General features: G+C 54.3%; 3 non-coding genes and 1 pseudogene across 3 annotated transcripts; all 4 read left to right on the top strand.

Annotated features, from left to right (window-relative positions):
* Positions 1–1647: 1647 nt before the first annotated feature.
* LOC142866861 (5S ribosomal RNA) lies at positions 1648–1766 on the top strand. The gene has a single exon (XR_012916665.1). It is a non-coding gene; the product is annotated as a 5S ribosomal RNA (ribosomal RNA).
* Positions 1767–4264: 2498 nt separating this feature from the next.
* On the top strand, positions 4265–4383 carry LOC142866940 (5S ribosomal RNA). The gene has a single exon (XR_012916673.1). It is a non-coding gene; the product is annotated as a 5S ribosomal RNA (ribosomal RNA).
* Positions 4384–6897: 2514 nt separating this feature from the next.
* On the top strand, positions 6898–7016 carry LOC142866731 (5S ribosomal RNA). Its single transcript, XR_012916561.1, has one exon. It is a non-coding gene; the product is annotated as a 5S ribosomal RNA (ribosomal RNA).
* Positions 7017–12504: 5488 nt separating this feature from the next.
* Positions 12505–12622, top strand: LOC142866832 (uncharacterized; annotated as a pseudogene).
* The last annotated feature ends 10238 nt before the right edge of the window (positions 12623–22860 follow it).

The following is a 22860-nucleotide window of genomic DNA, read 5'->3' as shown; positions in this document are numbered from 1 at the left end:
TCAAGCAGATTATGGGAGTACAAGTGTTAGGGTTCCATGTATTGCCCGTGCCCCCCTCCCCCCTGTTGTCTTCTTCATTTATCTCTCATGCTTTAGCAGCGTATGGTGGGGGTCCCAATGTTAAGGTCAGGTACATTGCCCTCTCCCCGCCTCCCCCCTCTGGTCAGAGCTTCAAGTGCGCCCATCCCCCAGTCGGTGCGCACCCACCCCATTCCTAATGGGTGTGGATGCCCATCCCCTCCCCCCACCCGCCCGACCCCCACCCGATGAAGGTGATTCCTCTACGTCCACTCAGGTGTCCATGGGTTCCTACCAATTTGCCGGTGAGCACGCGCACGTGGTGCTCCTGTGTCCATTCTTGGGATACTTGGCTTACTGGAACGGGTTCCAGCTCCGGCCAGGAGAACACGGGAGGTGCCCTCTCACCGCCGTTTCTCACAGCCGAATAGCACTCCGTGGTGTCCACGCGCCACATTTTATTAATCCACTCGTGGATCGATGGGCACTCGGGTCGCTTCCACATCTTTGCAATTGTGAATTGTGCCGCCACAGACACCCGAGCGCAGGTGTCTTCTGCGTAGGCTGCGGGCCTGGCTCTTCTGAATGCCGCTAGCTCGCGACCCACGGGTGAATCTGGTCAGGGAACTTGCCCTAAGGAGCAGACTCTGATCCGGGCGGGCTACCGGTGTCTCTGTTTGCTCGTTTCTTTCTTCCGTTTCGGGAAAGGCTTCCTTGCTGGGTGTGGAAATCTCCTATGCCTTTCCTCGCCTCTTCTGTCAGCTTTAAAATTCTCTTTCAGTTGCCACCCTCACAAACGTCTTAGGAACGTCTTTACGGTGCCTTCCTTAGTGAAATGACCCTCAATGAAGCTGGAACCAAATCTCTAATCGCCCAGTTTTAGCAAGTCCACACCCCAGGGTGGTTGGGGTCCAATCCGGCCCCGGCCAGGCCCAGGCCCCTTGGACTGGGCCACAGGAGGACACAGAGTAGGGTCCCGGCCCCCACGGTAGCGGTGCCGGCAGTTCTGCAACGGCTTGGGGGGTTTCCAGAGGTAGGAGATGGAGGGGACTGATTTCTCCAGCGCCCCCCAAAACACCCCACCCATGGCACACATCCCGAGAGACGCCCCTACACTCGCTCCCCTCCCCTATGCGCTGTGCCCCAGCCCTGGTCCGGGGCGGATAGGCGGCAGCCCACACGCAGGGCGGGGGCGCAGCTGAAAGGGGTTGTGCTGGAGGGCGGCCCCTGGGGCCAAAGGCGACCGCCCGCGCATGCGCAGTCAGCAGCGGCGCACTGGGGTTGGGGGCGGGTAGGTGAGGGAGGCGAGGCCAGGAGAGGGGGGCGGCTGGAGGTCTCCACCTTGGCGGGTCCAGCCGTGGAGGCTGGAGGCGCATCTGGTGTGTGTGTGTGTGAGTGTGTGTGTGTGTGTGTGTGTGTTGTGTGTGTGTGAAGACAGCCCCCCACCCCGCCGAGCCCACCACGCCCCGCACCCCAGTCCCGTGGAGACCTCGGGACCCGGCCAGCGAACTCAACAAGCCCGGCCCGGCCCCGAGTGGGTCAGCGCCGGCGCGGGGCCTGGGGCGGGAGGAGGCGCGGGGAAGCGCAGAGACGCTCGGCTTCTTGAGCGGGGCTGGGGCGCCCTCCGCTGTCTACGGCCACACCACCCTGAACGCGCCCGATCTCGTCTGATCTCGGAAGCTAAGCAGGGTGGGGCCTGGTTAGTACTTGGATGGGAGACCGCCTGGGAATACCGGGTGCCGTAGGCTTTTTTTTTTTTTGCCTCTTGTTCTGTCCCCATTCGGAGAGCGCGGCGGCAGTGGGGGGGGGGGTGTCACCCCCACCCTCAGCGCCCGCCGCGGTGCCTGGCGCCCCAGCCCGCTCCGTGGGGCCTCCTTTGCCCCAAGCCGCAGCACCGCCGCCACGCGGCAGCAGGCGTGGCACCTGGACTGTCGGGTCTCAGACCAAGGGTCTGGTCTGTGGGAACCGACACGCTGGAGGAAACCTTGAGAGTCTGAGAGGGGAGGGAGTTGCAGAAGAAGGCCGGGATGTCATTTTGAGGGAGTTGTGACCAGAACTCGTCCCGTTGATTTTGGCGTTCTATGGGCTACACGTAGGAATCTTTGGTGGTGGCACCGGATGTTGGGGGATGCACAGTCACACCCAGACGTGCTCGACAGGCCTCCTTTTACTTTTCTTTTCGGAGTCATTTTTTTTTTTTTTAAAATGCCTCTTGGCCGGGCGTGCTGGCTCACACCTGTAATCCTAGCACTCTGGGAGGCCGAGGTGGGCGGATTGCTCGAGGTCAGGAGTTCGAAACCAGCCTGAGCAAGAGCGAGACCCCATCTCTACTATAAATAGAAAGAAATTAATTGGCCAACTAATAGATATAGAAAAAAATTAGCCGGGCATGGTGGCGCATGCCTGTAGTCCCAGCTACTTGGGAGGCTGAGGCAGCAGGATTGCTTGAGCCCAGGAGATTGAGGTTGCTGTGAGCTAGGCTGACGCCATGGCACTCACTCTAGCCAGGGCAACAAAGGGAGACTCTGTCTCCAAAAAAAAAAAAAAAAAAAAAACATGCCTCTTACCTCGATTATTGCATTTTCTTTTCTCTCTCTTTTCAAGCAGATTATGGGAGTACAAGTGTTAGGGTTCCATGTATTGCCCGTGCCCCCCTCCCCCCTGTTGTCTTCTTCATTTATCTCTCATGCTTTAGCAGCGTATGGTGGGGGTCCCAATGTTAAGGTCAGGTACATTGCCCTCTCCCCGCCTCCCCCCTCTGGTCAGAGCTTCAAGTGCGCCCATCCCCCAGTCGGTGCGCACCCACCCCATTCCTAATGGGTGTGGATGCCCATCCCCTCCCCCCACCCGCCCGACCCCCACCCGATGAAGGTGATTCCTCTACGTCCACTCAGGTGTCCATGGGTTCCTACCAATTTGCCGGTGAGCACGCGCACGTGGTGCTCCTGTGTCCATTCTTGGGATACTTGGCTTACTGGAACGGGTTCCAGCTCCGGCCAGGAGAACACGGGAGGTGCCCTCTCACCGCCGTTTCTCACAGCCGAATAGCACTCCGTGGTGTACACGCGCCACATTTTATTAATCCACTCGTGGATCGATGGGCACTCGGGTCGCTTCCACATCTTTGCAATTGTGAATTGTGCCGCCACAGACACCCGAGCGCAGGTGTCTTCTGCGTAGGCTGCGGGCCTGGCTCTTCTGAATGCCGCTAGCTCGCGACCCACGGGTGAATCTGGTCAGGGAACTTGCCCTAAGGAGCAGACTCTGATCCGGGCGGGCTACCGGTGTCTCTGTTTGCTCGTTTCTTTCTTCCGTTTCGGGAAAGGCTTCCTTGCTGGGTGTGGAAATCTCCTATGCCTTTCCTCGCCTCTTCTGTCAGCTTTAAAATTCTCTTTCAGTTGCCACCCTCACAAACGTCTTAGGAACGTCTTTACGGTGCCTTCCTTAGTGAAATGACCCTCAATGAAGCTGGAACCAAATCTCTAATCGCCCAGTTTTAGCAAGTCCACACCCCAGGGTGGTTGGGGTCCAATCCGGCCCCGGCCAGGCCCAGGCCCCTTGGACTGGGCCACAGGAGGACACAGAGTAGGGTCCCGGCCCCCACGGTAGCGGTGCCGGCAGTTCTGCAACGGCTTGGGGGGTTTCCAGAGGTAGGAGATGGAGGGGACTGATTTCTCCAGCGCCCCCCAAAACACCCCACCCATGGCACACATCCCGAGAGACGCCCCTACACTCGCTCCCCTCCCCTATGCGCTGTGCCCCAGCCCTGGTCCGGGGCGGATAGGCGGCAGCCCACACGCAGGGCGGGGGCGCAGCTGAAAGGGGTTGTGCTGGAGGGCGGCCCCTGGGGCCAAAGGCGACCGCCCGCGCATGCGCAGTCAGCAGCGGCGCACTGGGGTTGGGGGCGGGTAGGTGAGGGAGGCGAGGCCAGGAGAGGGGGGCGGCTGGAGGTCTCCACCTTGGCGGGTCCAGCCGTGGAGGCTGGAGGCGCATCTGGTGTGTGTGTGTGTGAGTGTGTGTGTGTGTGTGTGTGTGTTGTGTGTGTGTGAAGACAGCCCCCCACCCCGCCGAGCCCACCACGCCCCGCACCCCAGTCCCGTGGAGACCTCGGGACCCGGCCAGCGAACTCAACAAGCCCGGCCCGGCCCCGAGTGGGTCAGCGCCGGCGCGGGGCCTGGGGCGGGAGGAGGCGCGGGGAAGCGCAGAGACGCTCGGCTTCTTGAGCGGGGCTGGGGCGCCCTCCGCTGTCTACGGCCACACCACCCTGAACGCGCCCGATCTCGTCTGATCTCGGAAGCTAAGCAGGGTCGGGCCTGGTTAGTACTTGGATGGGAGACCGCCTGGGAATACCGGGTGCCGTAGGCTTTTTTTTTTTTTGCCTCTTGTTCTGTCCCCATTCGGAGAGCGCGGCGGCAGTGGGGGGGGGGTGTCACCCCCACCCTCAGCGCCCGCCGCGGTGCCTGGCGCCCCAGCCCGCTCCGTGGGGCCTCCTCTTGCCCCAAGCCGCAGCACCGCCGCCACGCGGCAGCAGGCGTGGCACCTGGACTGTCGGGTCTCAGACCAAGGGTCTGGTCTGTGGGAACCGACACGCTGGAGGAAACCTTGAGAGTCTGAGAGGGGAGGGAGTTGCAGAAGAAGGCCGGGATGTCATTTTGAGGGAGTTGTGACCAGAACTCGTCCCGTTGATTTTGGCGTTCTATGGGCTACACGTAGGAATCTTTGGTGGTGGCACCGGATGTTGGGGGATGCACAGTCACACCCAGACGTGCTCGACAGGCCTCCTTTTACTTTTCTTTTCGGAGTCATTTTTTTTTTTTTTTAAATGCCTCTTGGCCGGGCGTGCTGGCTCACACCTGTAATCCTAGCACTCTGGGAGGCCGAGGTGGGCGGATTGCTCGAGGTCAGGAGTTCGAAACCAGCCTGAGCAAGAGCGAGACCCCATCTCTACTATAAATAGAAAGAAATTAATTGGCCAACTAATAGATATAGAAAAAAATTAGCCGGGCATGGTGGCGCATGCCTGTAGTCCCAGCTACTTGGGAGGCTGAGGCAGCAGGATTGCTTGAGCCCAGGAGATTGAGGTTGCTGTGAGCTAGGCTGACGCCATGGCACTCACTCTAGCCAGGGCAACAAAGGGAGACTCTGTCTCCAAAAAAAAAAAAAAAAAAAAAACATGCCTCTTACCTCGATTATTGCATTTTCTTTTCTCTCTCTTTTCAAGCAGATTATGGGAGTACAAGTGTTAGGGTTCCATGTATTGCCCGTGCCCCCCTCCCCCCTGTTGTCTTCTTCATTTATCTCTCATGCTTTAGCAGCGTATGGTGGGGGTCCCAATGTTAAGGTCAGGTACATTGCCCTCTCCCCGCCTCCCCCCTCTGGTCAGAGCTTCAAGTGCGCCCATCCCCCAGTCGGTGCGCACCCACCCCATTCCTAATGGGTGTGGATGCCCATCCCCTCCCCCCACCCGCCCGACCCCCACCCGATGAAGGTGATTCCTCTACGTCCACTCAGGTGTCCATGGGTTCCTACCAATTTGCCGGTGAGCACGCGCACGTGGTGCTCCTGTGTCCATTCTTGGGATACTTGGCTTACTGGAACGGGTTCCAGCTCCGGCCAGGAGAACACGGGAGGTGCCCTCTCACCGCTGCTCCTCACAGCCGAATGGCACTCCGTGGTGTCCACGCGCCACATTTTATTAATCCACTCGTGGATCGATGGGCACTCGGGTCGCTTCCACATCTTTGCAATTGTGAATTGTGCCGCCACAGACACCCGAGCGCAGGTGTCTTCTGCGTAGGCTGCGGGCCTGGCTCTTCTGAATGCCGCTAGCTCGCGACCCACGGGTGAATCTGGTCAGGGAACTTGCCCTAAGGAGCAGACTCTGATCCGGGCGGGCTACCGGTGTCTCTGTTTGCTCGTTTCTTTCTTCCGTTTCGGGAAAGGCTTCCTTGCTGGGTGTGGAAATCTCCTATGCCTTTCCTCGCCTCTTCTGTCAGCTTTAAAATTCTCTTTCAGTTGCCACCCTCACAAACGTCTTAGGAACGTCTTTACGGTGCCTTCCTTAGTGAAATGACCCTCAATGAAGCTGGAACCAAATCTCTAATCGCCCAGTTTTAGCAAGTCCACACCCCAGGGTGGTTGGGGTCCAATCCGGCCCCGGCCAGGCCCAGGCCCCTTGGACTGGGCCACAGGAGGACACAGAGTAGGGTCCCGGCCCCCACGGTAGCGGTGCCGGCAGTTCTGCAACGGCTTGGGGGGTTTCCAGAGGTAGGAGATGGAGGGGACTGATTTCTCCAGCGCCCCCCAAAACACCCCACCCATGGCACACATCCCGAGAGACGCCCCTACACTCGCTCCCCTCCCCTATGCGCTGTGCCCCGGCCCCGGTCCGGGGCGGATAGGCGGCAGCCCACACGCAGGGCGGGGGCGCAGCTGAAAGGGGTTGTGCTGGAGGGCGGCCCCTGGGGCCAAAGGCGACCGCCCGCGCATGCGCAGTCAGCAGCGGCGCACTGGGGTTGGGGGCGGGTAGGTGAGGGAGGCGAGGCCAGGAGAGGGGGGCGGCTGGAGGTCTCCACCTTGGCGGGTCCAGCCGTGGAGGCTGGAGGCGCATCTGGTGTGTGTGAGTGTGTGAGTGTGTGTGTGTGTGTGTGTGTGTGTGTGTGTGTGTGTTGTGTGTGTGTGAAGACAGCCCCCCACCCCGCCGAGCCCACCACGCCCCGCACCCCAGTCCCGTGGAGACCTCGGGACCTGGCCAGCGAACTCAACAAGCCCGGCCCGGCCCCGAGTGGGTCAGCGCCGGCGCGGGGCCTGGGGCGGGAGGAGGCGCGGGGAAGCGCAGAGACGCTCGGCTTCTTGAGCGGGGCTGGGGCGCCCTCCGCTGTCTACGGCCACACCACCCTGAACGCGCCCGATCTCGTCTGATCTCGGAAGCTAAGCAGGGTCGGGCCTGGTTAGTACTTGGATGGGAGACCGCCTGGGAATACCGGGTGCCACAGGCTTTTTTTTTTTGCCTCTTGTTCTGTCCCCATTCCGAGAGCGCGGCGGCAGTCGGGGGGGGGTGTCACCCCCACCCTCAGCGCCCGCCGCGGTGCCTGGCGCCCCAGCCCGCTCCGTGGGGCCTCCTCTTGCCCCAAGCCGCAGCACCGCCGCCACGCGGCAGCAGGCGTGGCACCTGGACTGTCGGGTCTCAGACCAAGGGTCTGGTCTGTGGGAACCGACACGCTGGAGGAAACCTTGAGAGTCTGAGAGGGGAGGGAGTTGCAGAAGAAGGCCGGGATGTCATTTTTAGGGAGTTGTGACCAGAACTCATCCCGTTGATTTTGGCGTTCTATGGGCTACACGTAGGAATCTTTGGTGGTGGCACTCGGGTCGCTTCCAGGTCTTTGCGATTGTCACTTGTGCCCTGACTCTAACCCTAACTTTTACCCAGCCCGTCTCCTCCTCGGCCCCTGCCTGACGGGGCTCCTCCGTCGCCTGGGCCTTCCAAGGGCTTGGTGTGGACGCTGGTTTCAGGACGCCCTCCCAGGAACCCGGTAGCAGGGCGGCCGCAGCGTCTCGCCCAACCCAACCCTCCGTTGGCTGGCCGCCCGCCTTCGCTAAGTGGCCTGCGTGATACGTGCTCCCGCTGTGCCGTGGGGGCCCAGCCTGGTGTCTTCTCTGAGGCCCCGCGGCTGCCGCTCCCCGCAAGGGGAGAGCTGCAGCGGAGGTGGATACCGCCTCCTCATGGGGACGTACACCCAGCTCTCCATGTCGGATTCCGGGGCTCTCTGTGCTGCCATAAGGCCCAGCTGGCCTGTGGGTCCTTAGAGTGGCAAAAACATCCGAAAACTGAGATTGAGGGTCCGGTGGGTGTCTGCACTTTCGTGCTGGGCACCCAAGGGAGGCCCGGGGGCTGGCTGGACAACGTGGTCTGCTGGGCGGGGGGGGGGGGGGGTGGGGGGGATTGGAGGAGCAACTGATGCCCTTTGCACTCTGGGTAGCAAGTGTCTGAGGTGTCTCTGAGCCCTGCGCCATGTGGGGGCGGGGGCGGGGTAGGAGGAGGAAGAGGAGGAGAAGGAGGAGGAGGAGGAAAGGGCCCTGGCCTGCAGTCGTGTTCCGGGGGTGGCACGGCATGTGGCTTCTTCCACAGCCTGCTTGGCCTGGGCTCCCTGCACCTGGGCCTTTGGGGGACTGGACCTGTGCTTGCCAACACTTCCTGCAGGGACTCAGAGCTGGGAGGTTGCATCTCTCAGTCCTGGGCCAGGCAGAGCCCCAGCGGGCCATGCCCACAACCTCTCTTAGCACGGGTCCCCCAGAAGGCTCCTTTGGGACCAGGATTCTCCTGCAGGTGACTTTTTAAAGTCTGGCCCCTGGATGGAGGGGCACCAGGAGTAGAGGAGCAGGAAGGGGAAGGGGGTGGCCATGCGAGGGGACACTTTGAGGCCAAGTCCCAGCTTCAGCCTGATCCTCCTGGGAACCCCGCTCTGAGACAAGGAGCCGGGCTTCGCATTCCCACGGCAGCCAGTCGTGGGCTGAGGACATCTGGGGCGTTGGGAACTCCCTGGCTTCTCCTTGGATTAACATCTGGAGCTGCTTGTGAATCATGCCGCCACACATACCTGAGTGCAGGTGTCTTCCGCACAGACTGCGGGCCTCGCTCTTCTGAATGCCGCTAGCTCGCCACCCACCCACGGGTGAACCTGGTCAGGGTACTTTCTCTCAGGGGCAGACTCTGATCCGGGCGGGCTACCGGTGTCTCTGTTTGCTCGTTTCTTTTTTTTTTTTTTTTTTTGAGACAGAGTCTCGCTTTGTTGCCTAGGCTAGAGTGAGTGCCGTGGCGTCAGCCTAGCTCACAGCAACCTCAAACTCCTGGGCTCAAGCAATCCTGTTGCCTCAGCCTCCCAAGTAGCTGGGACTACGGGCATGTGCCACCATGCCCGGCTAATTTTTTCTATATATATTAGTTGGCCAATTAGTTTCTTTCTATTTATAGTAGAGATGGGGTCTCGCTCTTGCTCAGGCTGGTTTCGAACTCCTGACCTCGAGCAATCCACCCGCCTCGGCCTCCCAGAGAGCTAGGATTACAGGCGTGAGCCACCGCGCCCGGCCTTGTTTGCTCGTTTCTTTCTTCCATTTCGGGAAAGTCTTCCTTACTGGGTGTGGAAATCTCCTATGCCTTTCCTTGCCTATTCTGTCAGCTTTAAAATTCTCTTTCAGTTGCCACCCTCACAAATGGATTAGCAAACTCTTTCTGGTGCACTCATTAGTGAAATGACCTCAATGAAGCTGGAATCCAATATCTAATCGCCGATTTTTAGCGAGTCCACACGCCAGGGTGGTTGTGGTCCAATGCAGCCCCGGCCAGGCCCAGGCCCCTTGGACTGGGCCACAGGAGGACACAGAGGAGGGTCCTGGCCCCCACGGTAGCGGTGCTGGCAGTTCTCCAAGGGCTTGGGCGTTTTCCAGTGGTAGGAGATGGAGGGGACTGATTTCTTCAGCGCCCCTCAAACCACCCCGCCCCACCCCAGCCATGGGACACATCCCGAGAGAGAGACGCCCCATACACTCGTTCCCCTTCCCCATGCGCTGTGCCCCAGCCCTGGCCCGGGGGAATAGGCGGCAGCCCAACCACAGGGCGGGGGGCCGAGCTGAAAGGGGTTGTGGGGGAGGGCGACCCCTGGCTGGGGACAAAGGGCGAGCGCCCCGCCTGCACGTGCGCAGTCAGCAGCGGGGGCGCGCTGGGGGTGGGGGCGGGTAGGTGAAGGAGGCCGGGCGAGGAGAGGAGGGGGGCTGGAAGGTCTCCACCTTGGCGGGTCCAGCGGTGGAGGCGCATCATGTGTGAGTGTGAGTGTGTGTGTGTGTGTGTGTGTGTGTGTGTGTGTATGTACAGACAGCCCCCCACCCCGGCCCGCCTCTCCCTGCCCGCCCTGCCCCGTCCGTCACCCCCATTCCGAGGAGGCGGCGGGGTGTGGCCACCGTCTATGGCCATACCACCCTGCACGTGCCCGATATCCTCTGATCTCGGAAGCTAAGCAGTGTGGGGCGCGGTGACAACGCCATTACAAGATGGCGCCGATTTCCGGTGGCCCGCATGTAGTAAACAAGTTCAGCGCATGCGCAGAGTAAGTCCTGGCCTGTTATATAAGTATGCATATGAAAGATCTTAGCTTGGCCTATCAGTAATAACCCTGGCGCGCTTTTAACCTATCCCCATCACTTCCCCCCTTCCTTAGAGTATATAAGTGTGTGAGAGCTTGTGCTCAGGGTCTTCCGCATCATGTAAGTCTAAAGGGAACCCCATTAAAGCACTGTCAGAAGAACTCCAGTTGCCGCGTCTTTCTTGCTGGCGAGAGGGCGCGACAAAGCAGGGTCGGGCCTGGTTAGTACTTGGATGGGAGACCTCCTGGGAATACCGGGTGCCGTAGGCTTTTTTTTTTTTTCTTGCTTCTTGTTCTATCCCCTTTCTGGGAGCGCATCGGCGGCCCGGGGTGGGGGTGACCCCCACCCTCAGCACCCGCCGCGGTGCCTGGCGCCCCAGCCCGCACCGTGGGGTCTCCTCTTGTCCCAAGCCTGGACACCGCCACTACGTGGCTGCATGGGTGGCATCTGGACTGTCAGGTCTCAGACCAAAACGTCTGGTCTCTGGGAACCAACACGTTGGAGGAAACCTTGAGAGTCTGAGAGGGGAGGGAGTTCCAGAAGAAGGCCAGGATGTCATTTTGAGAGAGTATGTGACCAGAACTCGTCCCGTTGCTTTTGGGGTTCTATGGGCTCCACGTAGGAATCTTTGGTGGTGGCACTTGATGTTGGGGGATCCGGAGTCACACCCAGACCTGCTCCACAGGCCTCCTTTTACTTTTCTCTTTGGATTCATTTTTTTTTTAAAAGTGTCTCTTATCTCTATTATTGCATTTTCTTTTCTCTGTCTTTTCAAGCAGATGATGGGAGTCCAAGTATTAAGGTGACATGTGTTGCCCGTGCCCCCTCCCCCCTGTGTTCTTATTCATTTACCTCTCATGTTGTTCCAGCGTATTGTGGGGGTAACAATGTTAAGGTGGGGTACGTTGCCCTCTCCCAGACTCCCCCCTTGGGTCAGAGCTTCAAGTGCGCCCATCCCCCAGTTGGTGCGCACCCACCCTATTCCTAATGGATGTGTATGCCCCTCCCCTCCCCCCACCCGCCCGACACCCACCGGATGAAGGTGATTCCTCTCTGTCCACTTAGGTGTCCACCAGTTCGTGCCAATTTGGTGGTGAGCGCGCGCACGTGGTGCTCGTGTGTCCATTCTTGGGATACTTACTTGGCTTACTGGGATGGGTTCCAGCTCTGGCCAGGAGAACATGAGAGGTGCCCTGTCACCGCTGTCCCTCATAGCTGAATAGCACTCCATGGTGTCCACGCACCACATTTTATTAATCCACTCATGGATTTAGAGGCACCCGGGTCGCTTCCACAACTTTGCAATTGTGAATTGTGCCGCCACAGACACCCGATCGCAGGTGTCTTTTGCATAGACTGCAGGCCTCGCTCTTCTGAATGCCGCTTGGGACCCACAGGTGAATCTCGTCAGTGTAGTTTCTCTAGGGAGCAGACTCTGAACCGGGCGGTGCGCCGGTTTGTTTGTTTGCTACCTTCTTCCTTCCATTTCAGGAAAGTCGTCTTTACTGGGTTTGGGAATTTCCTCTGCCTTTCCTCGCCTATTCTGCCAGCTTTAAAATTCTCTCTCAGTGTCACCCTCACAAATGGATTAGGAAAGCCTTTACGGTGCATTCATTAGTGAAATGACCTAAATGAACCTCAAATCCAATATCTAATTGCCCATTTTTAGCAAGTCCACACCCCAGGGTGGTTGGGGTCCAATCCACCCCCCGGCCAGGCCCAGGCCCAGGCCCCTTGGACTGGGCCACAGGAGGACACAGAGTAGGGTCCGGGTCCCCACGGTAGCGGTGCCGGCAGTTCTCCAAGGGCTTGGTGGTTTTCCAGAGGTAGGAGACGGAGGGGACTGCTTTCTTCGGTGCCCCTGAAACCACCCCGCCCCACCCCACCCATGGCACACGTCCCGAGAGACACCCCTACACTCGCTCCCATCCCCCATGCGCTGTGCCCCAGCCCTGGCTCGGGCGGATATGCGACAGCCCACACTCAGGGCAGGGACGCAGCTGGAAGGGATTGTGCGGGAGAGGGGCCCCTGGGACAAAGGCGCACTGGGGGTGGGGGCGGGTAGGTGAAGGAGGCGAGGTGAGGAGAGGAGGGGGGTTGGAAGGTCTCCACCTTGGGGGGTCCACCCGTGGAGACACATCTTGTGTGTGTGTGTGTGTGTGTGTGTGTGTGTGTGTGGACAGGCCCCCACCCCGCCCCACACGGCACCACCATCCCGGGGAGCCCGTGGGACCCCGCCGGCCAAAGAACTCAACAGGCCCGGCCCGGCGCGGGGCCTGGGGCGGGAGGAGGCAGCGGGGAGGCGTAGAGAGGCTCAGCTTCTTGAGCGGGGCAGGGGTGCCCTCCGCCGTCTACGGCCATACCACCCTGAATGCGCCCGATCTCGTCTGATCTCGGAAGCTAAGCAGGGTCAGGCCTGGTTAGTACTTGGATGTGCAACGCCTGGGAATACCGGGTGCCCTAGGCTTTTTTTTTTTTTCTGCCTCTTGTTCTGTCCCCTTTCTGGGAGCGCGGCGGCGGGCCGGTGATTCACCCCCACCCTCAGCGCCCGTCGCGGTGCCTGCCGCCCCAGCCCGCACCGTGGGGCCTCCTCTTGTCCCAAGCCGCGACACCGCCGCCATGCGGCAGCATGCGTGCCATCTGGACTGTCAGGTCTCAGACCAAAGGTCTGCTCTGTGGGAACCGACACGCTGGAGGAAGTGCGGGCTAGGGATTCTGCAAAGAACCCAACAGACAGGATTCCTGCCCTCCTTCCGGTAACAACATCCGGGGTTCCAGAGGTGGTGGCCAGGGGAAGGGCTCTCTGAGGAAGTGACAACGGAGTAGAGACCTGGATGGAGCCTTCTTGGAGGATCTGAAACTGTTGCAGGATGCTGCAGTGTCACCATGTCCTGGGCGCGGGTTAGAAATTCAAAGTCTCCAAGCCCTGACCCTGGAGCGACTGGATCAGAACCTGATCTTTAAGGAGATCCCCAGCTGATTCGTGTACCCTTGAAAGATCGAGAGGCCCCGAGTTCAATCGCGTTTCCCCCCTCTGGGGCTTCCTAGATGGGAGGAGAGATCCCCAAGCTCCCTTGAAGTCTTGTAGATTTCATGGGGATTTCATGGGGATTTCACCATCCGCGCCCCCCAGTTTGGTTGTCACCCACACCTTTAGCCCTTTGCACCTGCTTGCCTTCTTCTCGATTCCTTTATTCTACTCGGGATTTAATTTTTTTAAACACCCCAGTTTTTTACAAAGCACGGCAGTAGAGTAAAAAACTGGAGTTTCTTTTCATACGAACTTATTTATTTGGGATTATTTTTAATATTTCAAATTATTGATACATTCAAAGAGTCATTTTAATCTCTATAAATTTTTCATGATGGGATGTTTGTTGAAGCATTCACCCACACGAAGACCTGGTTTACATGCACATGTTTTGCAAATATAGATCGTCTCTCTTCTTCCTCCTTTGATTTTTCTGTTAGAACAAATGACACAAGCTTTGTGTTTTTTTTTTGTTAGGGTGAGGTGAGATTTTATGGAGCTTTCCATCTACACGTTGCTCTAACTTAGTGGATAATAATCCACCGCTGGGAGTTAGCGGACCATCTCTGAATTCTCCAACAAGATCATGTACTAGTTTCCTAATACATTTCACACGCATTATCGGTTTTTCATTTTTTCTTTTTTTGGCATTCTTTGTACGATATATGAATTTACAACACTGGCCTCAAGCCCCCAGAAAAACAACGTACACCACCATTTCAGAGTCTTCCTCATAAAACATTGCAGTGATCAGCTATCTCAACACCCCCCATACGCTTTGTATACTTGGTCATGACCTTGGGTTTGAGAACTATGTGGCCCGACGCACGAGCTGCCCCCCATGCTAACCGTGTCGAGTCACACTCGACATCTGAGTGCAAAGGGTTAGGTGGAAAATCTGGGGGGTGGGCGGGGGGGGTTTCAGGGTTTCTAGAACAAGTGACAACGAATAGGCATGCATGTGTCTTGGAGAAGAGGGAGCTCACAATTGGCAGCACAAGGTCCCGCCTCCACCCCACGTGGGGCAGGGGTGGAGCGGCCGTGGTCCTGGCTCCCAACAGGTGGCTGAGCCTGGGAGAAGCATCCTCTCACGGTGGCCTCCAGGAATCCCACAGGGCTGGGGCTGTGGAGGGAATTTTCACTAAGAAGAGGATTAAGGCATCTTCGTGGACCATGGCTGGAACAACCTCATGAGTAACTGAGCACTTAGTGTGCTCCGAGACAAGGTAGCTTTCAGAGCGAGGTTAATTGGCCTTGCCTCTTTGCAACCAGTTTGTTCAGGGGAGACAAAAATGGCCACGTGTGCGGTGACAATTTGCTTTCTACGTGCCCAGGAACTGATGCACAACAACAGTAATCCCAACACAACAGCAGCAATAGCCAGAGCTTACTCTGGTCGGGTGCCACGCTTCCGTTGTTTAGACCAGGCGTCCTCAAACTTTTTAAACAGGGGGCCAGTCCACTGTCCCTCAGACCGTTGGAGGGCTGGACTATAGTTTAAAAAAAAAAACAAACTATGAACAAATTCCTATGCACACGGCACATGTCTTATTTCGAAGTAAAAAAACAAACGGGCAAAAACACCCACGTGTGGCCCTCGGGCCGTAGTTTGAGGCCGCCTGGTTTAGAGCCATATTTATTTAATTCTCACCAGGTGTTACAAGGTAGATGTGATTATTTTTCTGGTGCTGAGTGTTGTTAAATAAATTATCTTAGATCGCCCGGGTAGGGAGAACTGCTGGAATTTGGCTGCAAAATCGAATTTAGCTCATTTTCTTGTGATTCACTGTCTCTTACTACTTATTCTAAGGCAGTGGTCACAAATCTTTGAGTCAAATCCAGGTTTTGGTTGATCTGCGCAGCTTATTAAAAAAGGAGGCTTTTTTCTAGCAATACAATCCAGGTTTCCAGCTGTGAGGGTTCGAGACATTGCACACCTGCAAGGCCCACACCCCAGTGAAGCCGGAACTAACATCCGGCCTCTGGAAACTGTTGCTTGCTTGCCATGGAAACCGTTACTTGCTTGCTTGATTGCGCCAACTTTGCATTGTTCGGACCCCTGTATAGTGGGGCTGCCAGCCAACCAATCATGTTAAAGGTCAATGCATGACCACGCGTGATCAGCCACTGCATAGCGTATGCACCATAGGGATAAAAGGCACGCTGCAACCCCAGTCGGGGTCCTTGCCTGCAAGAGTGACCACTGCATTGGTGCTCTGGGGCTTGGACCCTGGCTAGCCAGAAAATAAACCTCCTCTTGTGTAATTACATCCTCGATGTCTCTGCTTTTCTGTCCGGTGGGGCTGTGGAAGGTCGGTCCCTAACACAGCTTCTCTTGAAAAATCTGAAGATGGGGTAACTTCGGGGCCACTTTTCTTACATGACAGTAACTGGCAGGACATGAGTAGTCTCTGTTTAGAGGGGCGTGACCTTGGTTTCTCTCTTGTCTCCAACATTCAGGGACCTCTCCAAATATTTAGGCTACCTGCCAGGTACCGGAAATGATTGGAGTTTGTAGATCCTGAACGAGCCATCCTCATCTCTCCAAAAAAGGTTTCTAAAAATAGTTAAGCTTCTCTGGTAGTTACCGTTCTAAAAGCATGGAGGATGCCAGGCAAATGTTTGACATCCTTTGTACCTTATCATTTGTTACAGCCCTGGGCGAGGGGTGCAGTTATTGACACCCATTTTAATAGGTAAGGAAACTGAGTCTCAGAGAGGGTCAACTATCTGCCTGAGGTTGCACAGCCAACTAGTCAATGGTATTCTGACTTCAAAAGTCTGTGTTCTGGCCCAGGACTTCAAACATCACTTGCATGTGAATTACCAGGAGGTCTTGTTCAAATTCAGATTCCAATTTTGTATGTTTGAGGTGGGGCCTGAGATTTTATCTTTCTTTCTTTCTTTCTTTCTTTCTTTCTTTCTTTCTTTCTTTCTTTCTTTCTTTCTTTCTTTCTTTCTTTCTTTCTTTCTTTCTTTCTTTCTTTTTTCCTTCCTTCCTTCCTTCCTTCCTTTCTTCCTTCCTTCCTTCCTTCCTTCCGTCTTTTCTTTTCTTTCTCTCTCTCTCTCTGTTTTTTTTCCTCCCTCCCTCCCTCCCTCCCTTCCTTCCTTCCTTCCTTTCTTCCTTCCTTCCTTCCATCTTTTCTTTTCTTTCTCTCTCTCTCTCTGTTTTTTTCCTCCCTCCCTCCCTCCCTCCCTCCCTCCCTCCCTTCCTTCCTTCCTTCCTTCCTTCCTTCCTTCCTTCCTTCCTTCCTTCCTTCCTTTTTTATAGAGACAGACTAGAGTGCAGTGGCATGATCCTGGCTCACTATAACCTCAAACTCCCAGCCTCAATCCATCCTCCCATTTCAGCCTCCCAAGTACCGGAAGATGCCACAAAACCCGGCTAATTCTTTTACGTTTTTTCTAGAGGTGGGATCTCACTATGTTGCCCAGGCTGGCATCAAATTCCCGGCCTCAAGCAATCCTCCCCCCTCGGCCTCTCAAAAGATTTTGCATTTCTAACAAGCTTGAAGACTGGTCTATGGACCATATGTTGAATAGTGAGGGTCTAGGTCATGGTCAGTAAACTGGGCCAGCTGGTCAAACTTGACCCTTCACCTGTTTTGTGTGGTTCACAAGGTGCATTTTTAAGTGGTTGGGGGAAAAAATTGAAAGAAGAATAATATTTCATGATGCATGAAAATTATACAACATGCAGATTTTGGTGCCCATAAATGAGGTATTATCTGAACAAAGTCACGCCTGTTTGTTTACATCTTATTTCTGGGCTGTTTTGGTGCTGCAATGGTGCAGCTGGTAGCTGGAGCTGAGATTGTATGGCTCGGAAACCCTAATACATGAAGTATCTGGCTCGTTGCAAAAAATGTTTGCTGACCCCTGGTCTATACCACTATCTAGGGCAGGGGTCCTCAAGCTTTGTAAACAGGGGGCCAGTTCACTGTCCCTCGGGCCATTGGAGAGTGCGCACTGTGGGCCTGGGACCAGTCGGCTGCTAAGCAGGACAGGCAGCGGCAGCAAAAACACCCGGTGGCTGCATAAATGTGCTAAGTGGCCTGCATGTGGCCCTCGGGCTGTTTGATGACACCTGCTCTAGGGCAATATGCAAGCAGCTTCTCTCGGTTTAGAGTAAAAGAGTCTGAGAATCTTCTGGAATTGGGGCTGGAGGACACATCCCCTCCAACCTGGATGTGAGCTCTGGTCAAATCAAAGGCAGCCAAAGAACCAGGGTGTGGATCAAAGCGATCTCTTACAGGGCCCGAGCTGAAGAGGCTCGCAAGACTGGATCAATGAACCTCCCGTGGCTTCTAAGCCCCCTTGTAATACCTTTAACGTTTCAGCTTTGCAGATAAATGCAGATCGGACTGGAGCATTAAAAGGTAGGCTCTCCAATCCAGCTTCCTGGAGTCCCAGTTTCATGGGCAGCTGACAAGGGAAGCCCAGAGCAGGGGGGAGCGTTGCGAGTTTGCTGTGATTATGTGAGCGGTTGGTCTCCAGACGACGGGACACTTTTGGTCATGGTGCAGTCGCTCGCTGCAGAGGCAGGACTGGCTGGGGCAGCCAAGGCTGCTCCCTGAAAAGCATCTTTCCTCAGTTGCCCTGGCGATTGTGTTGATGCACAACTGAGGCAGTTATTCAGGATGACCCTGGCCCGGCTTCCTTCAGCGGGTTGTAATTTGGCCAAAGAAGTGGGTTCCCACCGATTATTTTGCTTGGGCTGGAAAACACTCTGTCTAAATCAACTGACTTGCCAAGAAAAGGGAAAACAAGAGAAAGAGAAAAAGAAAGAGAGGGAAAGATTTATGTCTAGAATATTTAAGGCAGGGAGAAAGACGCTTAGCCAGCTAAGAAGGTCCCTGGTCATGGCATTTAATAATATACTTGATAGAATATACAATATCTCATAGGGTTTTCCTCTAGACCAGGGGTCCTCAAACTTTGTAAACAGGGGGGACCAGGTCACTGTCCCTCAGACTGTTGGAGAGTGCGCACTGTGGGCCCGGGACGAGTCGGCTGCTAAGCAGGACAGGCAGCGGCGGCAAAGACACTGGGCGGGCTGGATAAATGTTCTTGGCAGCCCACGGGCCATAGTTTGAGGACGCCTGCTCTAGAGGAAATATATCAGTTTATCCAAATATATCAATATTAATCTCTCTGTTTTTTTTTTAAAAAAATAGACACAGCTATTATAGAAGATACAAAATCTCTCTCTCGCACACATCTGCATATAAAACATACATATCACAGAGAGGAAAATACTTCTTAGCTGTACCTTCTAGACTGGGAGTCGGCAAACCAGCTGGTGGGCCCAAAATTAGCTTGCTACCTGTTTTGTATAGCATGCTGGCTAAAAATGGTTTTCACATTTTTAAATGGTTGAAGCAAAATCAGAAGAAGAGTCACATTTTGTGGCATGTGAAAACTGCACAAAATCTCAGTTTCAAAGTCCATAAATAAAGTTGCATGGGAACGCAGCCATGCTCATTCATGTAGTGGCATCTGAGGCTGCTCTGGCAATGGCTGAGTGGTGGAGACAGGACTTATGTCCCACAAAACTGAAGCATTTGCTACCTGGCTCTATAGCAAAGCAGTTTGCTGACCCCTAAGCTGGAGCCATGTGTTTCCTTAGATTCAATCAAATTATTTCTTAATATTACTTTCCAGGCCGGGCGCGGTGGCTCACGCCTGTCATCCTAGCACTCTGGGAGGCCGAGGCGGGAGGATCGCTCAAGGTCAGGAGTTCGAAACCAGCCTGAGCAAGAGCGAGACACCGTCTCTACTAAAAATAGAAAGAAATTAATTGGCCAGCTAAAAATATATAGAAAACATTAGCCGGGCATGGTGGCGCATGCCTGTAGTCCCAGCTACTTGGGAGGCTGAGGCAGGAGGATCGCTTGAGCCCAGGAGTTTGAGGTTGCTGTGGGCGAGGCTGATGCCACGGCACTCTAGCCCAGGCAACAGAGTGAGACTCTGTCCCACCCCTCAAAAAAAAAAATTACAGAAAATGTGCATTCTACATACTGTCTTTTACAGCTTACTTTTGTCATACTTAGAAATACTTTGGAGATATCCTTCCATGTCAGTCTATAAAGGGCTAAAAGGTCTAATACATTTCTTAGCTTTTAGAATCCATTGTGTGGATTCTCACTGAGTCAAAAATTTCTCCATTCATGGCCACTTTGGTGATTTTCCATTGCTCCCGATTATATACTATAGGACACTAGCTTTTCTTACGCTACAACATGCCTGTGTGCATTTACCCAATTTTATGTTTCTGTGGGGTAGTTGCAATTGCTAGATCAGAGGATAGTCACATTTAAAATTTTAAGAGCTCTTGCCAAATTGGCCTCCAAAATAATGGTGCCCGTTTCTAGCCCCCTTCTTTTAAAAATTGAGCGTATCTGTGTGCTCTTTGGGCTGAAGCTTGGAAATATCTCGGCTAATACAGCAACCTGGTAATTAATTCTTATTGAATTACCCCGAGTGACAATTTATGCCTTACGAATAGTGAGAAAACAACAGAGTATCAATGTCAGTCATTGTTTTTTTTTTCAAAATAAATGTTACTTGTTTTTAATCATAAAAAATGATGCCCACACACACTCTGTTGGAAGGTTGCCATTCATCCTAATGCTTTTGTAGTTTAAGGTTTGTGAGATGAGGGAGAACCTAATAAATTTGTTATTTTGTGGTCTCTTGGTTCAAAAAGCTCAAGGGTTTCCCTTTAACCCTGTGATTAATGAGTATCCCAGAGGGATTTCTCTACGGAGAGAAGGAGGATTCCCTAATGGGAATGATTCCCAGATCTTGAGACTTTTAAGATCAAAGAGATTCTACCGTGGGGATGATCTCTGGGGAGAAATGTGTATTTCCAGCCAGTGTTGTAGAAATTTCTATGAAGCTTGTAGAGGCTTATATGGGAGCATTATAAATGAGAAGTTAAAAGGACAGGTTTTGAAGACAGATTGCTGGGATTGTGGTTTTTTGTTCTGTCTTTTACTAGCCAAATGGCCTTGGGCAATTGACTTAACTCCAGCCTCGGTTTTCCTATCCGAGAAATGGGGATGCCATTACTTGTCTTGTGAGGTTGTTTTGGGGCAACGCATGTCATGTCTCCCCACCCCCCACTGTGCATGGCTGATAGCTGGCCTTGATGTTATTAATAGTAGTTGCTTGTGCTTTCAAGAGGAGTTTAATAGAAACAGGACGTGATAAAGGAGTAAGAAGATCTGAATTCAAGACCCTGGAAATTGTAGGTCATGTCATGGATAATAAGTCACTTCCTTATCATGGGCCAAAGCCCTTCATTAGTTAAATGGGAGTGATGATTCTTGTCTCACGGACTAAAGCAGAAGAGATAGAATGGAGCCCCTCCTTACGTGGGACTTCAGGTTCTAAAGGAATGAAACTCCTGGCAGAATAGTACATTCATATTGCATGTCACACGCTCACCTAGTGGCTCATGCACTTAAGGTGACTAGCGTTTGGTAGAATTGGACCCTAAACCCTCACGATCTCTTTGCCTAAGCGAAATATGCACATGACGTTTATAAAAACGGTTTGCAAGCTATAAGAGGAAGGTAACTTTCAAATTCTGCCCCTGGGATCAGTGTATGAAAAGGGGCTTGTGGCTGGGCAAGGTAGCTCACGCCTGTCATCCTAGCACTCTGGGAGGCCGAGGCGGGAGGATCACTCAAGGTCAGGAGTTCGAAACCAGCCTGAGTAAGAGCGAGACCCCGTCTCTACTAAAAATAGAAACAAATCAATTGGCCAACTAAAAATATATAGAGAAAATCAGCTGGGCATGGAGGCGCATACCTGTAGTCCCAGCTACTCGGGAGGCTGAGGCAGGATCGCTTGAGCTCAGGAGTTGGAGGTTGCTGTGAGCGAGGCTAATGCCTCGGCACTCTAGCCTGGGCGACAGAGTGAAACTCTGTCTCAAAAAAAAAAATGGGGGGCTTCTTTTGGGTTCTGTGTCTCACCGATTAGACAGTGAGAAATTCACATCCAAGTTGAGAATCACACAGCATTAAGGAAATTCTTCATCAGTGTCACCCTCGCCTGCTTAATAAGTATGAGTTTTTGTGGCCATGCTAAACAAATGTAAATGCATTTAAAGATCACAAGTGCTTAAGGAGAAGCTCACTCTTCTGAGGCCTGAGAAATAAGGATCTTTGTGCAATATTTGAACCTGAGATCACACCCTGGAAACTCCTGAGATTAGATCTGGCCTGTAGGTGTATTTTGTTAGCATTGCGCAAGATCTTACATTTTGAATTACCATGTTTCCCTGAAATAAGACAGGATCTTATATTTAGTTTTCCTCAAGAATCATCTTCCTCAAGAAGATGTTTGTTTTTTTTTTTAAGTACGGTACAACCATCTACATTGATTCAAATAGAGTGAAGTCGTCTTCTTCTGGAACATCATCCTCACTCTCCAAACCCTGGATTCCATCCTGAATGTCTTGCAACTCTATTTCTTTTAGAACCATTGGCCCCAATCTCTCATGTGGAGCCATAGAGCTCTCACGGGGTAGATGAGAACGGCTGCTCGTGTTCTTTCCCACTCTGCAACGACATGCATGGGTTGTGCAGATGCACTGCGTAGCCACGCCCATCGCTAGGGCTTATTTTCATAGCCACGCCCAGCACCAGGGCTTATTTCCATAGCCACGCCCAGCACCAGGGCTTATTTCCATAGCCACGCCCATCTCTAGAGCTTATTTTCATAGCCAAGCCCAGCACCAGGGCTTATTTTCATAGCCACGCCTACCACTAGGGCTTATTTTCATAGCCACGCCCAGCACTAGGGCTTATTTTCATAGCCACACCCATCACCAGGGCTTATTTTCATAGCCATGCCCAGCACTAGGGCTTATTTTCATAGCCACGCCCAGCACTAGGGCTTATTTTCGGGGTGGGGCTTCTATTGTGCACATGCTTAGACATCCTGCTGGGGCTTATTTTATGGGTAGGTCTTATTTTCGGGGAAACACGGTCGTTCCCAGCCTTTATGATTTTGTATAAAAAAATTCAGATCTGGGCTTCCCCTGGGAAAATGAAAAGACTATCTTTGTTGACTCTGGTCTTGCATTTCTTCTTTCCTTTCGGAAAGAATGTGTGTCTATCATTGTCACTGTCCCCACCATTCCCCGTTCCCCACCTTGCCCTAGCCGGGATCACCATCAGAGTTGGTGGCTATGGAAGGGCAGTGAGTGATCGATCCCACGTGGCCTGCAGGATGGTGGGAGTGGTGGCTTAGAAAGCAGTGGCCCAGCTCGGGGACGGCCCTGCCGGGCGAGCCATCCAAGCGAGCAGCCAAGTCCTCCCTGCCTTGGCCACACTCCCGGGAGGAGCTCCCGTTGTTTCATTTATGTATTTTTATTTCCCAGTTTTATTGGGGGCCATCGGGGAAGGGGGGCCTCCTCCCTGCCAACAGCGGTGCTCACAGTTTCTTCGGCCTCTGCAAGCTGGGGCCCTGGGGGTGGCTGGGCTCACCGGGCACGTGGGTGGCTCTAGGGTGCAGCCTGGCAGGTCACAATGACATAGCTGGTGTAGGGTCAGGGGTCCTCAAACTTTGTAAACAGGGGGCCAGTCCACTGTCCCCCAGACCATTGGAGAGTGCACACTGTGGGCCCGGGACGAGCCGGCTGCTAAGCAGGACAGGCAGCA

This window comes from Microcebus murinus, unplaced genomic scaffold (assembly GCF_040939455.1).
Source record: "Microcebus murinus isolate Inina unplaced genomic scaffold, M.murinus_Inina_mat1.0 scaf007_hap2_Mmur4.0, whole genome shotgun sequence".
In the NCBI taxonomy this organism is placed as follows: Eukaryota; Metazoa; Chordata; class Mammalia; order Primates; family Cheirogaleidae; genus Microcebus; species Microcebus murinus.
Note: the sequence above shows the minus strand (reverse complement) of the source record. Positions and strands in the feature narration are given on the sequence as shown.